The sequence below is a fragment of the Silene latifolia genome, unplaced genomic scaffold (genome assembly GCF_048544455.1).
Source record: "Silene latifolia isolate original U9 population unplaced genomic scaffold, ASM4854445v1 scaffold_297, whole genome shotgun sequence".
Lineage (NCBI taxonomy): Eukaryota > Viridiplantae > Streptophyta > Magnoliopsida > Caryophyllales > Caryophyllaceae > Silene > Silene latifolia.
The window spans coordinates 123433-140983 of record NW_027413234.1 but is presented as its reverse complement, the minus strand read 5'-3'; positions in this window follow the sequence as shown (position 1 = coordinate 140983).

The following is a 17551-nucleotide window of genomic DNA, read 5'->3' as shown; positions in this document are numbered from 1 at the left end:
CCAATTTGAAGATGAACTCTCAAAATTTAGCTCTTTAATCTTTGATTTGAACCATCCTTAATCAAAGACATGTGACTAATAAAAAACTCCCCTAAGCTAAAATGGAGAGTAAATTATAGTCTATTCTTTTAGAAGGTGAAAATCAAGAAATAAAACTGATTTTTTTCGGACTAAGAAAAAACAAGAAATCTACATCACCATTCCATGCCCATGGAGATGGAAGACGATAAAGAAGGAATAGGCTTAAGAAGAGAAATGAAATATGAGAAAGGAGACTAGAAACAAACTTCCAATCTCCTCCAAAATTCTAAAAACTCTCCATTTTTGTTGCTGCGGACCAACTTTTAACTAATACTCTTAACTTTACCTCTTTTTGTTTCAACTTGCTATTGTTATTCTCTGAGCTTCAACAGAATGGGATTATTGGTGAACAGATTTTGAATTCACCCGACACCCAAATCCATCTCTTGCTTGATATAAACAAACTTGGACATAATCTTGCACAAATGATCGCAAATAACACTACAAACGATCAAAAAGAGACCCCAAAAAGTCGATATGTTCATAAACCAAAAGGGTCAAAAATTTCAACACACATTCATAAAAAAAAATACTTTTTAATCTGAAGAAATCAACAATGATTTGTTCTATTTATGGAGTTAACACTATAAAGATTGCTATTAAATCCTTGATTTGAACCTTCTTTAACTAAGATATATGACTAAAAAGTGCTCTCCTATGCTAAAATGGAGAGCAATTTCAAGTCTAATCTTTAAGAAGGAGAAAATCAAGAAAGGAGGCTGAAAGTTTTTCCAATAAAAGACTTGATGTATGAGTGACTGATAAGAATCTAAGGAGGAAGATTACTATGAAAAATGGAGACTAAAGAAAAAGGGTGAAGAAGAGCTCGGGGAGAGGCCTTCTATCCCCATTTCTTGTTTCTGGGGATTTTTTTATTTTTATTTAGAGAGGATTTTATCTCTCTAGAAATGAGTGCATTTAGTTTGTTGATTATTCTGCACATTAAAAATGTCGGGACAGTAAAAACGTATTGCGTATAAACTTCATTTGTAATAGAGGTATGACTGCTATTAGGAGTTAGAGTGTTAGACCCAGTTTTTTTGGACTTATATTTAATTTATTTTTGCTAAAATTTTCTAAATTTAATTTATTTTTGTTTTAACTTTTTGATTTTTTTTTGCTAAACTTAACTTAACTTATTTTTGCAGAAATAATTTATTTTTGCTTAACTTTTCTAAACTTAGTTTTTGATGAACTTAACTTCACTTATATAAGCTGAACTTAACTTATTTTTGCTTAAGTTTTCCGAACTAAATGAATAATAATAGTAATACTACTACTAATAATAATAGTAATAATAGAAATAGTAATAGTAATAGTAGTAATAGTAATAATAATAATAATAATAATAATAATAATAATAATAGTAGTAGTAGTAGTAATAGTAGTAGTAGTAGTAATAATAATGATAATAATAGTAATAGTAATAATAGTAGTAGTAGTAGTAATAATAATAATAATAATAATTATAATAATAATAACAATAATAATAATAATTTAGAAAATCCTAGATTAGCTAATATCGAGTAACAACTCATAAGTAGTCACTTAGATATTAGCTAAAAAAATAGGGAATCATATACTCATTCAATCGAATTACGCCCACACATTTTACTATAAACACATTTTTCTTTGAAAAATTCCGAAGTTTAAGTTGTGAAAAACGGATTTGAAAACAACGAAAGTCGTGCATAAAATACTGCTACTTAAGGTTATGGCTAAATCACCTATAACCTATAAGTCTGGTGAGTGAAGTTATAGCTAAAACAGCTATAACCTTACTTGCTGGAATTACTTCTTAGAAACATCGTTAAAGGACGATGACCTTTCTATACTATCTAATCTTCCAGGAGATCTTAAGTGTGAGGTTCATCATTTCCATCTTGATCATAAGCTCTTCATCATGAGCTTATATTTGAGCTTCATTAAAGATACACAACTTGAATAACTTGGATTTGATCACGAGCTCAACTGAATCACAAATCGTCATTGCTAAAGTGTAACCATGTTCAATCTATAAAAACTAAATAAACTATTACGAGCAACAAATAGATATATAATTAACCATACTTATCATCATCAAAACACAATCTCATATAACTATATGGTCCAACACGCTCCCGTGGCAAAAATTACAAGCGTTTGGTGTTTGCTAGATGTGGTCGTCGCAGAGAAATGGTTTATTGGCCAGTTGGATGTCAATAATGTTTTTCTCCACGGTGATTTGAATGAAGAGGTCTACATGTGATTACCCCAAGGGTTTAAAGCGGACGGATCGGGTAAGGTTTGCAAACTGATGAAATCTTTGTATGGTTTGAAGTAAGCGTCCAGAAATTGGTTTGCCAAGTTAACCGATTCTTTAAAAGCACATGGTTTTGTTCTATCGATGGCCGATTACTCTCTTCACATACAAATTAGGCGACTTGTTCCTGGTGTATTGATATATGTTGACGATATGTTTGTTGTGAGAAATGATGCTAATGCTTGCACTCGTGATCTCAAGGTTTTCTTGAGTAGAAAATTCGGGATAAAAGATCTTGGTCGTGAAATATTTTTGGGCATTGAGGTGGCTACTGAACCCCAAGGGCTTTTCCTCTGTCAGCGGAAATATGCTATGGTAATAATAACGGAAGCAGGTATGGAGGGCTGGAGGCCATTAGACATACCCATCCAACAAAATCAAAAATTGGCTTTGGCAGCAGGTTATGTACTTAGAGACCCGATGAAGTATAGACGATTGGTCGGTGGACTTGTATATCTGACAATTCCGGATCTGGTTTATTCTGTTCGCATTTTATCTCAGTTTGTCCATGCACCGCAAAAGGAGCACTTGGACGCAGTTTTACGGGTCATTCGTTATATAAAAGCGAGTCTGGGCAAAGGCATTATACTAAACATTGATTCCGGTTTACGTTTAGGTGGTTACTCGGACTCAGATTGGCCAAATTGCCCATTAAGCAGGCGTTCTTTTACCAGTTACTTTTTGGCTTTAGAGAGTGCGCTTATTTCGTGAAAAGAAAATAGGCAAGGCACAGTAGCACAATCATCAGCAAAGGTGGAGTATCGTACTTTAGATGCACTAACGAGTAACGAGTAAGTTAAGTTGGTTGAAGTCTTTTCTTAGCTTGTTGGGATCGATCACACGTGCCCTATGGAATTTTTTTGTGATAATCAAGTCGTTGATAAGGCTAAAGTCGTATCACCTATATCAAAACAAACCTAAATTACTACTAACTAATAGCTAGCGGTAAGTAAGGTATTATACCCAGCATTTATACAGACTCGCCTCGACCAAGTAGAAGATTCACTCGGCCGAGTGGAGCCCCACTCGACCGAGTGAAGGACCGAGTGGCACTGAACAGTTTTCTGGAAGCCTGTAAGTTGGTCACTCGACCGAGTGGAGCTACCACTCGATCGAGTGGACCGGCCACTCGATTGAGTGCCGGTCGAGTGCGGCTTATACGAGAAATGGTTGGTGAAATTTCGCTTTCGAAACCTTATCATCTCAAATTTCCTACACAAAACCCTTCTCCAACACTATTCACACCACTTTCTAAACTCCTCCTTTATCTCTCTAAATTTCTCACAACAAACACTCTCAAAACCCTAATTCTATTGAGGAGATTCTTGCCTCCCTTATTCTTCCAATTGTTTGTAAGTTGATCTACATTTCTTTTTCCCTTTATTCTTATCTTAACAATCTTATTAGTTTCCGATTTCTCTATACTTGTTAGGTTGCAATAATTAAAAGGGGTTGTTAAGGGAGATTTAAATAGTATAGTTATTGTAATAGGTTGGGGTTTATATTGTAGCAATTAATATGTGTAGGGAGTTTCATTGAGGAGGATTTCTAGTGAGTAGCTTGTGTATTGGTGAAGATAAGCTTGAGGTAGGATTTTGCATACTTAGCTATGATGATATTAGTGTTTAATTGTTCATTTATTATCACTAAATGCATTTGTCTCATGATAGTTGTATTATAACATGCTTTGGTAATTAGGGTTTCTCATATGAGATGACTTAATAGTAATTAAGTTTAGATGAGAATGGTAATTTGTCACAAAGATGATTACATTGCATTATAACATATTAAAGAGGAATTAAATGATGAGAAATGAATTAGTGAAGAGTTGAGCATGATTATACTTGTCTTATCATTATGGCTGCATAGTTATGTTATTTGGACTTGTTAGTGGTTCTTTGTTTTGTGCACATAGGAGGATGTTGGAGGATCTTTGGTTTCGATTTTTGAGACGGAAGGCGGCTGGGAAACCGTCTTCCACTCAAGTCACCCTTGGAGCTTCCCTCTCCAAGGGAGATTTGCACATTTAGCACTTGTGTAATACTACAGATTTTATAGGCCGGTACTCGACCGAGTATAGCCTACTCGATCGAGTACTGTGGGTTATGTAGTCTTTTTGGCTACTACCAAGGAACACTCGGCCGAGTATACTAAATACTCGACCGAGTAGAGGATACTCGGCCGAGTATACTCTATACTCGACCGAGTATCCGGTCTGGCGAGCAATATTTCAGCGGTTTGATTCGGGAGTAATTAGGGCGTTATATAATTTCGATAATAAGTTTCTAAACACTATTTACTAAACCTAATCAACATATGACGCTCTAATCACTCCGAATCTCTCCTCTGTGTGTGTGTGTGGACCATCATAGCAATCGTATTCAATCCTTCATTTTTCCGTCGGTAAGTCTTTATCCCCATGTTTATTGGTGACTATTCTAGGGTTTGTCTTTAATCATGAGTTGGCGGAAATGGGGATTTGCAATTAGTAATTGTGTTATGTGATTATTTTTTAGGCGAAGACTTCGTAGAGGAGCCATTCTAGTTGCTTGATTCTCTTTACTGTTGTTGTTGCTAAGGTAGGGTTTCCCTACTCAGTTACTGTTAATTGAATGAAGATGTGTTTGTATGCTGTTTTACTGTTCTCTGCTGATCATCGGAGTGTTGGTGTGATGGTGGTGGTTGTGATGGTGTTGTGAGGTTTGTGGTAGAGTCACTTGCGGGAGTGGCTTCACGCCCTAGCTAGCCCTCCGTGGAACCCGTCACGGGAGGGGATGTGCACATTAAGGGACAGGGTTATCGCTCGTTGATGAGCGGGATTTTGGTGGGGATTGGCTGCGATCCCCCACTGGTGGCGTGGACTACCTGTTGCGATAGGTAGTCTGACAGGGCTACACACTTTGGTGTGTAGTCGGTTACTGTGTGAGATCGGGAGACTGGGGATGGAGGATGATCAGCTGGTTACTTGTGCCTTGTCTTATTTTGGTTGAGTAGTACTGACCCCGTTGTTGTTTTGTAAAATCTGCGGTGATCCATTCGGGGATGATGAGCAGGCCGTGACAGGTAATGCATTTGGTGAGCTTGAGGCGGTCATGGGAGAGTCGTCACGCCAGATTTAGTATCACCATCATGAGTCCTAGCATTTGTTTTGTAATTGTTAGCATTTGGATTTACAATATTGAATTTTGGAACATTGTAACTTTTAATACTTTACCGTATCTTAATAAATGTGTTTGGGACTGTTGCTTTTGATATGTACTAACCTCGGGCAACCGAGATGGTAACAGCCTTTCATGCTTGGGTAGTCCTAGTAAGGTACCTTGGTATGAGGGGGTGTTACAAAGTGGTATCAGAGCCGACGATTCCGGCACCTAAAACAAATGAACCCAATGAACTTAGGGAGTAAATAAAATGAACCCGGGGAGAGTTGTTTGGAGCTACCGCAAGGACTCAGGAGACGTCCCGGAGTCGCAATATGGCCCTCACGAACGCAAGCCAGTCACAGGGGGAATGTGTTGAGTGTTTGTTTAATATATGTTTGTGGTATGTCAAAGTTGAATGGTTGGAACATGTGGTAGGAGGTGTAATGTGTGAAATTCGAGAAGGATATTGAGAATTGGTAGAAAGGCGAGACGAAATTGTTATGTGACATCATTGGAAACGGTTTTGGCATAAAAATGATTGACATGATACGTGTTTATTATGTGGCATTCAGATTTATAACGTAATGTGTTTGATTTTTGGGTATAAAGCATGATAGGATGTATTCCTTACTATTTGTAGCTCGTTTTGGCATGAATCGCCGAAAGGCGGTACTCGACCGCAGGGGGTACTCGGCCGATTAACCAAGCACTCGACCGAGTGTTGTTTGGCAGTGAGTAGCAATGGCTACTGGATGTGTTTACTCGACCGAGTACTTAGGTGTACTCGACTGAGTAGGGCATACTTGGCCCAGTATGGTTTATACTCGACCGAGTATGTTTCTTGTGAATTTGACGTTGGCTATTGGAGTGGATTACTCGACCGAGTATCAGTGATACTCGACCGAGTAGTCCTTACTCGACCGAGTATTGCTGCATACTCGACCGAGTGCTTCTTTGGCGGAGGGTCATTACATTTTGAGCCGTAGGCTTTTGTGCTTACGTTTCTTTACTTCTTATCAGCTCAAAATGCCGCCAAAAAGAACTGCCGCGCAAATTCAAGCTTCTGAGATGACCATAGATGAGATTGCTCGTATGATCGAGAACCAAGAGGCCCTTCTTGAGGCTCTCAAGAACGTGGGAAAGGGGGCGGAGAAACCTGTGGATGCTACCCAACTTAGCATCATCATCGCCCGCTTTAACCCACCTACCTATGAGGGCGTTGGGGAACCTAAGTTGCTCGAGAACTGGCATCGTGAGATGGAATATCTCATGGAAGTGGTCAAGTGTCCGCAAGATATGATAGTCGAGCAGGTAGTATACTACCTGAGGGGCGAGGCCGCTGTTTGGTGGCAAAATGTCAAAGAGGACGCTAGAGCGTACTACCAGCCGAGGGTTTAGGGGCTATACCATGGTCGGGTCTGAAGAGTGCTATAAGGAAGCAGTTTGTGCCGGAGCATATCCGTCACAAGTTGAGATCTGAATTCGATTCCTTCACTATGACCGATGATATGACCGTCACAGAGTACTATCACCGGTTCCTTGAGTTGTCTCGTTATGCCGAGGACATGCAGCTAGGGCAGAGGGGTTGGCTCTTCGCTTTGAGAGAGGTTTGTCGGCTAAGATCATGAACCGTTTACCAGCTGGAGTCATCACTGATCTCAAGGACATGTATCTAAGGGCTGGTCAAGCTGAGAGAATGGTAGATCTCTCAAAGGAAGCTACAGAGAGGACTGCTGCTAAGAAGAGAAAGGCTGATAGTGGGAACAACAATTAGTCGGGTAACAAGAAGGGCAACTTCAACCAAGCCAAGGCTTTTTCTGGTGGGGCTGGTTTCTCTGGAGGATCTCGAGGATGGGGTAGAGGTGGTGGTCGGAGTGTGAGTGACAACTCCAACCTGTCATGCTATAACTGTGGTGGCATAGGCCACAAGAGGCGAGACTGCACGAGTGCCAAGACTGGAGTTGGCTCGAGAACTTTTCAGGGGAACTTCTCACAGGGTCCGAGTCAGAGCTTTGCTAGTAATCGACAGGGTGGATCATGGGGTAACCATGGTGGACACAACAACAATGGCGGTTTTAACCGCAATGATGAGGATCATATCGCGCCAAACAACAGTGTCACCCAGGATTCGACAACCAAGCCGAGTACTTCTAATGCTTCGGTTCAAGAGGGAGGCTAGAAAAGCAGCGGAAAGCTCTTTATGATGGATAAGCAAGAAGGTCAGAACGATGCACATGTAGTTACCCGTACCTTTCTTGTTCATAATGTACCGTCTTTTGTTTTGTTTGACTCGGGGGCAACACATTCTTTTGTGTCTAGAAGTCATGCTTTATCTATGGGCTTGGGAGAGTTTGAGCTGGTAAAGGACGATGTGTTTATACCTTCTGGGGAGTCAGTGTCATGTGTTAAGTTGTATAAGGGAGTGTCTATGTTGGTTGGAGGGGTAGATTTACCGGTAGACCTGCTAGAGTTTCCTATTGATGGGTTTGAGGTGATTGTCGGGATGGATTGGTTGGGAAAGTATGATGCCAAGATAGATTGTCGGCAAAATAAAGTGTCTTTAAAGGGTCCCAAGGGTATAAGGGTGTCTTATAAGGGGTTTGTTGTGAAACCTAAGTGTAAGTTTATAGCGGTAATGACCTTAAAGTCATGCTTGAGGAAGAAGTGTTCTTTGATTCTTTGTCAAGTGAGAGATCGTCGAATAGAGCCGTAGAAAACTGTTGATATACCTGTGGTGGGAGAGTTTGATGATGTTTTTCCTGAAGAGATACCGGAGTTGCCGCCAAAGAGAGATGTTGACTTCAACGTGGAGCTTAAACCGGGAACAAGCCATATATCTAAAGCACCATATCGTATGACACCTAAGGAACTAGCTGAGTTGAAGAAACAGTTACATGAGCTGTTAGACAAGGGATATATCCGGCCAAGTGTGTCACCTTGGGGAGCTCCAATTTTGTTTGTAAAGAAGAAAGATGAGAGTATGAGGCTGTGTATCGACTACAAGGAGCTTAACCGTGTCACAGTGAAGAACAAGTATCCTTTGCCTAGGATTGATGACTTGTTTGATCAGCTGAGTGGAGCAGGTGTATTCTCTAAGATCGATTTGAGGTCGGGTTATCAACAGTTGAGGATAGCTGATGAGGATATTCCAAAGACAGGTTTCCGGTCCTGTTATGGTCACTATGAGTATGTGGTAATGCCTTTTGGTTTGACCAATGCACCAGCAGCTTTCATGGATTTTATGAATCGGATTTTCAGTCCGTTTTTGGATAAGTTCGTGGTTGTCTTAATTAACGACATCTTAGTCTACTCTAAGACTAAGGAGGAACGTGAAGAGCACCTAAGGATCATTTTGTAGACTCTGAGAAAGAACCAACTTTATGCCAAGTTATCAAAGTGTGAGTTCTGGTTAGAAGAGGTGGATTTTTGACAGGGCTGTCGTATACCTATCAAAAATAACTAACAAAACTAACTATATAGCTAGGGAAGTCAGGTCGATCTCCTCAGGGAGGCAAGATATCTGTAAGAGTCCGTCTATTTGGTCACAAATGGGGGGTGTTTATAATTTGATTTCTAAACTAAAAAGGTTTAAAGGAAAAGAAATAAAGAAAGAGCAGTTAAGGCAGAAAAAGGATGATAAACTATCAATAAAGAGGGGACATGTCAGGATTTCAGTTCACGACGGTAGTCCAGTGACTCAATTGTAAACAACTTAGATGAATTAATGCGAGACGGATATGGAAAGGTCGTTCCGGTCCACTTTCTATCCTAAACTTTCACTAACTTAACTTCCGTCCTCGTCAGGGTAGTTTACTGTTCATAGCAGGTCTATTTAGTCCAATCCTCCGATTCAGATTAAATTTAACCAGATTAAAAGGGTGACTCGAAGCGTGCACTCAACTAAGTCGTAAATACAGATTATATTGCTATGGTGACAGAATCTCACAAATAATTCATCTAACCTGTTTACGACATCGTCACATTTCTACCGTAGATTCCCTAATCCTAACATGAAGCAGATTTAGCTACTCATTTCGCTATTAATACCGTCAATACTAACAACAAATAAATAACTAACAATCAACATGATAAAACAATAATAAAAAATGCTAAAAAGTAATTAGGGCAAAGAATTAAATGAAGCAAAACAAACAATTAAAAAGAACAAAATAAAGATTAATATTAAAAAGGGAGAAGGAGATTACAATCGTAAGAATCCGGCGTAAAGAACAGACAAATCCGAGCTAAATAACCCCGAAAGTAAAAGTTACAGTAGAAGAAAAGCAACGCAGTCTTTTTGTGAAAGATGAAAATGATAGATAAAACTTAGATAGAATAGAATGTATGATATAAGATGCTAATGACCTAGTTGACGTATGCTTAAATAGAAAAACTACTAAGTCCAAAAACTAAAACAAGTTCACGGGCTAATTAAAGCCCACGCCAGACAAAACCACTCGATCGAGTAGAATAAAACCACTCGATCGAGTAAAACTCCAAGAAATCTACTCGATCGAACATAAATGTTACTCGATCGAGTAACTCCTAAATCCAGCTCTTCTTGATCGAGTATAAAACTACTCGATCGACCAACCAATGCCATAGAAACCACTCGATCGAGTAATAAAACCACTCGATCGAGTATTCTTCCTCCAAAACAGCTCAAACTCGTGCCCGACTGCTCTGTAGACCGTGCCTTCACGCATCCCAATGCAAGAACTCACTCCGGAAAATCCCGTCTCCTCAAAATGCACGCAAAAAGGACGAAAATGTTACGATTCCACTACTTTCGCGTTCATTTCTACAAAACGGACAAAACGAACCGAAGTAGCCAATTCGGGGGCAAAATGCAATATAAAAAGTACGAAAGTACATAGAAATACGTGCTAAAATAGGCTAAAAAGACTATACGAAATGCACGTATCACTTTTCTGGGTCATGTCATATCTAAGAAGGGAGTACCCGTGGATCCTAGCAAGATTGAGGCTGTGACCAAGTGGGAATCACCGAAGAGTGTTGCTGAGGTTCAGAGTTTCTTGGGCCTTGCTGGCTACTACAGGAGGTTCGTGAAAGACTTTTCCACCATAGCACGGCCTATGACTACTTTGATGAGGAAAGAGACCAGATTTGTTTGGGATGAGAGTTGTGAGACGGCGTTCCAGACTCTAAAGGAGCGTTTGACCACAGCTCCTATTCTAGCTTTGCCAGAGGGATGTGAGAACTTTGAAATATATACCGATACTTCAAAGAATTGTCTAGGTTGTGTGTTGATGCAGGAAGGGAAGGTTATAGCGTATGCTTCAAGGCAGCTGAAGCGATGTCAGGAGAACTACCCTACTCATGATCTAGAACTGGGTGCAGTTGTTTTTGCTCTTAAGATTTGGAGGCACTACCTTTATGGGGCAACCTTTAAGTTGTTTTCAGATCATAAGAGTCTGAAGTAAATCTACACTCAGAAGGAGCTTAATATGCGACAGAGACGATGGATGGAGCTGATCGGGGACTACGATATGGAGATCATCTATCACGAGGGTAAGGCTAATGTTGTTGCAGATGATCTGAGTAGGAAGAGCGTTCATTCGCTATGTACAACTACGTCTTTGATGAAACTAAGGGATGAGATGTCTAAGATGGGGATCTTTATGATAAGGAAAGGGGATGCCATCGCGAATTTGTCGATCGAGCCGGATTTGTATGAGAACATTGTTGGAGCTGGTGTCCTCCACAAATTAGTGTGATAACATTTGTAAATCTCTTACAGGTTCACAAGGGTATACTTCGTATATTTAATCAGTTGATTAACGTTTACCTAATAACGGTTGGCTTTCTAGAAAGTTTGACGTTATTATCATACAGATGGCGGTGATCAACTGGTCCCTAAAGGTCACACCTATAGGACGTATTTGAGAAATGTGGTTATAGAAATATAATTACACTAGTATTAGTGCCCGGCTTCGCCCGGGTTACCTCTACTTACCATTAATTTTTTTTCATTAAATAAAATTATTTAAAGTTGCATAACCCGTAAATTTATCATTAATATATTTTTTTTATAACATATCCTAAAATTACAATGAAATAAATTTTGAGACAAATTCACTACTCCCGCTACTAATATTTTACTCTTATTAATGAAACAATAGTAATAATATTTCACTACTTGCCCGTAATCATTGTTACTTTCACTACTCCCGCCGTAATTATTGTTACTGTCACTAATGCCGCATTAATATTGATAATTTCACTACTCCCGTTGTTGTTTCTACCACTTTCACTAATCTCGCTGATAATATTGTTACTTTTACTATTCAAATGAGTGATTACTATCATATAACTATATCCAATGTTACTACAATTCTTTTCCTTACTGACGAAATTACTTTTACTACTTAAGCATGCAATTTTAAGATGATTCTATATTTATATAAATATATTACATATATGCATTAAATCAAATCGAAATAATTATGTAATATTATATATTATGGAATCTAACTTGAATTATTTATAACCTACTTATATTATATTTTTGTATGTTAAATAATTAACATCTCTATATACATCTAATAAACTATAAAGTTTAATAAAATTGCATAGATTTTAAATTTAATATATAATTTTATGATGATAATAATTAATAGTATAAGTGTACATGTTTATCCTAATTAATTATTTTATTTTAAGGAAATTGACCATTTTCTTATCTTCTATAAATATTTAGGAAAATTACCAAGCATCTTCTTTCTTTTAGTCTCCTTGAAATTGACCATCTTAATTAATTATTTTATTTTAAGGAAATTGATCATCTTAATTAATTTACAAATGTTTAGGAAAATTACCAAGCTTCTATATAATTTAATTTTAACCAAAACTATATAATATTTGCATTGAGATCCCTTAATCAGGTCCATCACACGGTGCTAGTAATTTAAAACTATATAGTATAATTAATTTGTATAACTTTCTTTAATTACATAGAAGTCCATTGGTTTCTGGATTTAATATATAGTATTGATTGATGCCCAAAATGACTAAAAATTTAGTCAATGTGTTGATGAGATAATTATTTAATGAAAATTAAATAATATTAAGTTGAGACGAATTAACTGTCAATTCGTAAATTAAATATAATAAGTTATATTTAATTAAATATATATAAGGTTAGTTTGAAAGAATTAATCTGTTAATTCGTAATTAAATATAATCAGTTGTATTTAATATCAACAAGTTGAATGTGTCATAGTGGTAATAGTGAGGGTACACAAGCCAAGAGGTCATGGGTTCGATCCTCACTAGATGACAATTTAACACACTTTATATATTTTTGGAAAGACCAAAATAAGGAAAAAGTTACTCCTTATTTTCGGTTCAGGTGGCCGAAATTAGGGAGGTTTCCACTTTCCTAATTGATTTCGGATTTCGGTCTATATAAAAAGAAAGGTGGAGAATTATTTCAAACCTAATTCATTTTCTGACCGAGCCTCCTCTTTCTCATCATAAAACACAAAGACAATAAAATTTTACAGAAAATTTTAGATTGATTTCTAGCATAATCAAAGGGTATATCTTAGATCGTCTTGGGTGCAACTAATAGGCGAATATCAATTTTGATATTGTTCTTAGGCCAATTTTGCAAGGACCCGAGGTTAATTCTAAATCTTTTTACTTATGCTTATGTATTTTATTTTATGACCATAGATCATCTTTATTATATCGTTATAATCCTTCATGTTAAAGGGAAGTATACAGATTATTTCCCACAAGTGGTATCAGAGCCTTTGGCTACGATTTTAATTTTGATGATTTTCATAAAATTTGTATGTAAACGATCAGATTTTCGAGAAGAAAAAAAATATTAGGGTTTCGTTTTTTTTTTGGATCGAATTTTTTTGTGCCGTTTTTTTTCTATTTGATGATAGTTCTTCCATTCTATTTTTCATATTATAGTTTATAATCAGTTAAAATTTTCATATTATAGTTTATGGGTCCAAGCACGGTCAGGGCAGACCTTACAGGCGTCGCCGTGATCCATGATGTACTGCCTCCCCTCATTAGGACGAGTCCTTCCAGCATCATCACCGACATCATCACCGTCATCATCAACATCATCATCATCCTCCCAATCCTCCAGAGCTTTAGGATCAACTTCGGGAGAAGGAGACCTAGGGCCCCCAGACCTTATCGGGATAGCGTCCAGTATCTCCTCCTCATCAAGACGCGACGGGGAACCCCCCGGCGCACGGTTACTAGGACCGGCATCAGCAGAAGACATGTTCACAATAAAAACTTAAAAGTCGAAAAATTTGTTTGTTTACCTTGAAGAAAAGTGCTGCGCTGGAGTAACAATTCTGATAGCTAGAGAGAAGTTTTCGTCAAAGAGGGCTAGAAAGAAGAATTTTTTTTAAGAAAATGAATTTGGAAGGCCAAATTCAAGGGCTAACTCTCCTATTTATAGGGCAAAGCCCACTCAATCCGACCAATCAGGGCAAAGCCCATGAAGCGTCAACCAATCAGCAACGGGACACATGTCAAGCATGCAGCCATGGAAGGTCAATCGACAAACAGTTGTAAAACTTCTTCAACACGCTCCTTGACAGAATGCCAATCGACGTATCTTTTTCAACACACCCCTTGGTATCTACTTGCCAAACGGCCCGCTGTTCCAACCAAGCTTGGCAGCACCGGCTGGGGGGCAATCAAAAGCACACGACACTCACAACCTCGGTCTCGGCCAGCGCCACTTTCTTTTCCACATCTGATGTCCGTTACACATCCATGTGGAGGGGGGATATGGTACGGTCTAAGCAGAACCAAGCCGAGGTAGACAAAGCCGGGGCAGAAAAATTTTTACTTGCGCAGAATACGCTCAACACTCATCGAAGGTCCATACCACGGCATAGACTACGCTGGGGGCAAATTGATGGGGCATATTCTGCACCCGCTGACCAAGTCAACATATTGAGCAAGGTCAAAGATATCCACAAGTAAGTCAACGACTTAGACAAAATTAACCGACGTGCCCGTCGGCTTTTGTCTCTTGGGTCTCGGCTGGGACAACTAGCCAGCCGGGGCACATATCCGCGTACTCATATCCAAGACCCCTCGGCGGCGAGTCAACAGGGCCCGCCGGCCTGCCATGGGTCCCTCGGCCGAGGGTAGATCAGTCTTTCCACCTGCTAGCCACTTGGCCACTACGTGACAAAAGGTGAAAGTCTATAAATACTCCTCAACTCTCATTGAGGAGAGGATCTACAATTTAACCTAAGAATCACTATTCATCTGGTAATATCCTCCTTATCTCTCTACAAAATATACTTCGCCAAGTAACAACAACTTATCTCTTTAAGTCCACTGACTTGAGCGTCGGAGTGAGTACGCTCGGCCAAAGCCGAGCCCTCAGTTTGTTCATTGTTTCAGGAGACCGAAAGGAGGATTCAATCAAGGACGTCATTTTACAAGCACGGGTGGTAACAAGTAACTGCTCTGGAATTACACCCGGAACAGGTTTGATTTAATGAGATTAAGTTAAAATCAAATGGAATCGTCATGTTTATGATTAAAAGATTGTTTTTGCTATATAAATTTTGGCATATAAATTAATCATGTTTATTATTTCTTATGCTAATCATGTTCTAATAGCAAAGGTAAACAATTGATCATCAAATCTTGTTTTAGGGCATAATTGCCGCAAAAAGAAAAGAAAAAAAAGAGGCTGCGTTTTTTTTAGGGTTTACGAAAAAAAAAAATTTTTATGTTAATTTTTTTTGGTAAACCGAGTAGAAGAAAGAAAAAAAAGAATAAAAAAATTTAGGAAAGTTTTTTGCCTTTAACCGAAAATAGAGGATATTTTTTTTGGAAAGTTTTTTTTTCCCTTGTTTTTCCTATTTACCGAATTAGAATAGGAAAGGATTTTTTTTTTATTTTTAGCCGTGACTAATAAAAAAAAAATTTCGTTTTGTTTTTGGCCGAGACAAATTTAAAGAATTGGATATTATTTTTTTTATTTTTGGCCAATTAGTTATTGTGAATCGGTTTACAATTTAATGATACCGAGTTATTTTAAAGCAGTTTAAAATTTTTGACGGACAGAATTCATATTACAAGTATAATATGGATTAAGTATGAAACTAATGTGATTAAATTGCGGAATTGTCACTTAATTTAATTTAAATAGGTGGTTTGGATAAATTAATCAACATAATTTATTTATCGTATTATGTATGTTTAATTTATTTTTAGTTGATGCTTTTAATTATGTTGAATGAATCGAATGAATGAATTTTATTTACGTATTTAATTTTGCAATCGGTTGTAATTTGTAATACTTAGTGTGGCCTTAGTCAATTATGTTTTCGTAATGAAGGAAACATGATTTTTATGTAATTATGAGATCTCGAATCTCCTTTATTTTAGTTTTGGGTTTTGAAATTAGAATGTAATTAATAGGTCAATTATGTAATTTTAATTATTGTAATTTCAAAGAAGACTAAAGATGAAGATTCAAGCTCACTCCCGCTACATGGATCAAGATGGAACATCAAGACAAGCTTCTCGGGTCCAAGGATGGATTCCAAACTTGTATTTATTGTTCATTTTGATAGGATAGGCCACACTAGGACTTTTACTGTTTTTTTTACGTTTTTCATTTTATTGCTTTTCATTCACATGCTAGTAATTGCATCATATTCCGCCTAAAACCAAACCACCTACTACTAAAATGCATGAAAATTGACTCATATAGGTTGTATGTTAGTTTTCATGGACATGCGATGTCACAGTCTTTTAAGCCATCACCTTAGTTTAAATCATTCTCGCATGCTAGATTATAGTTCACTTAAAATGAATTAAAAAGTTGATGGGATCTTCCTCTAAAACGGAAATTGAGATTAGTCTTTATAAGGGCAAACATCTATGAATCCCTTCTTCGTCGGTAGGCCTAATATGACCCCTTCTACGTTGGGTAAGTAGTTGTGTTGACTTAGTTTACCTCAACATTGTAGTCCGAAGAGTTTCTCGTGATTATGATGGATTAAAGATAGTATTTACAGAAATTTATCGACCAAGAATTCTAACGGTAGAATTAGCTAACAGGTTAGCTTATCAATTTACAGAGAATTGAGTCTTGGGGTCATTTATATAATTCTTGAGGGAGGTCAATTGTATAAATGTTTTTGAGTTTTCGCGTTATGACATTAGTTCATTAGACTTAAAATAAAAACGATGCATGCTTATTATTTAATTCTTCTTTCGCAGTGTAGAACACGCTTATTATCAATAATACTGTTACAACAAATGGCTGGAAATAACGCAATCCCAATGCCTAGTGCCACACTAGATCGTTCGTCCTGGCTTAAAATGTTCATGGACCAAATGAATCACCACTCGATGAAGAATGATGGGTCCAATTTTGCGGACTGGGAGGCGGCACTACGGAATGCGCCATCGCGACGGTAAGCTCAGGTATTTAACTGAGCCAATACCGGTCAACCCAGGCCCAAATGCAGGAGTCAACGAGTCACTCGCTTATAGTGATTTCGTTATGGAAGCGGGTGCGATAAAGAACGTACTCATCTTTGCAATGGAAACCAATTTGCAGAGACGCTTCATTGCCCAAGGTGCAAACAAGATTTTCACCACGCTCACTAACGAGTTCTCAAAGGCACCGAGAATCGTTACATATGAGCATACCTGTTGCTTCTTTGATGCGAAACTCCAGAAGGGCCAACCAGTTATCCCACACATTCTTCACATGATTGAGAATGTCGAGAAACTGGAGTCACTGAATTGTAGAATCAGTGAGAGCATTGTCATTGACCGAATGCTTCATTCTCTTCACGATGGTTTTGCCCTTTTCAGGGCGAACTACTACATGAATGACTTGAAAAAGAGTCCTCATGAGCTACACTCTCTTCTCGTACAGACCGAGGAGGATATGAAATTGAGTGGGAGCATGAAGCAGGATGTTCTCACGATTCACAACAAGAGTAAAGGTAAGGGCAAGGCTCATGGCGACCTAGCTGTAGGT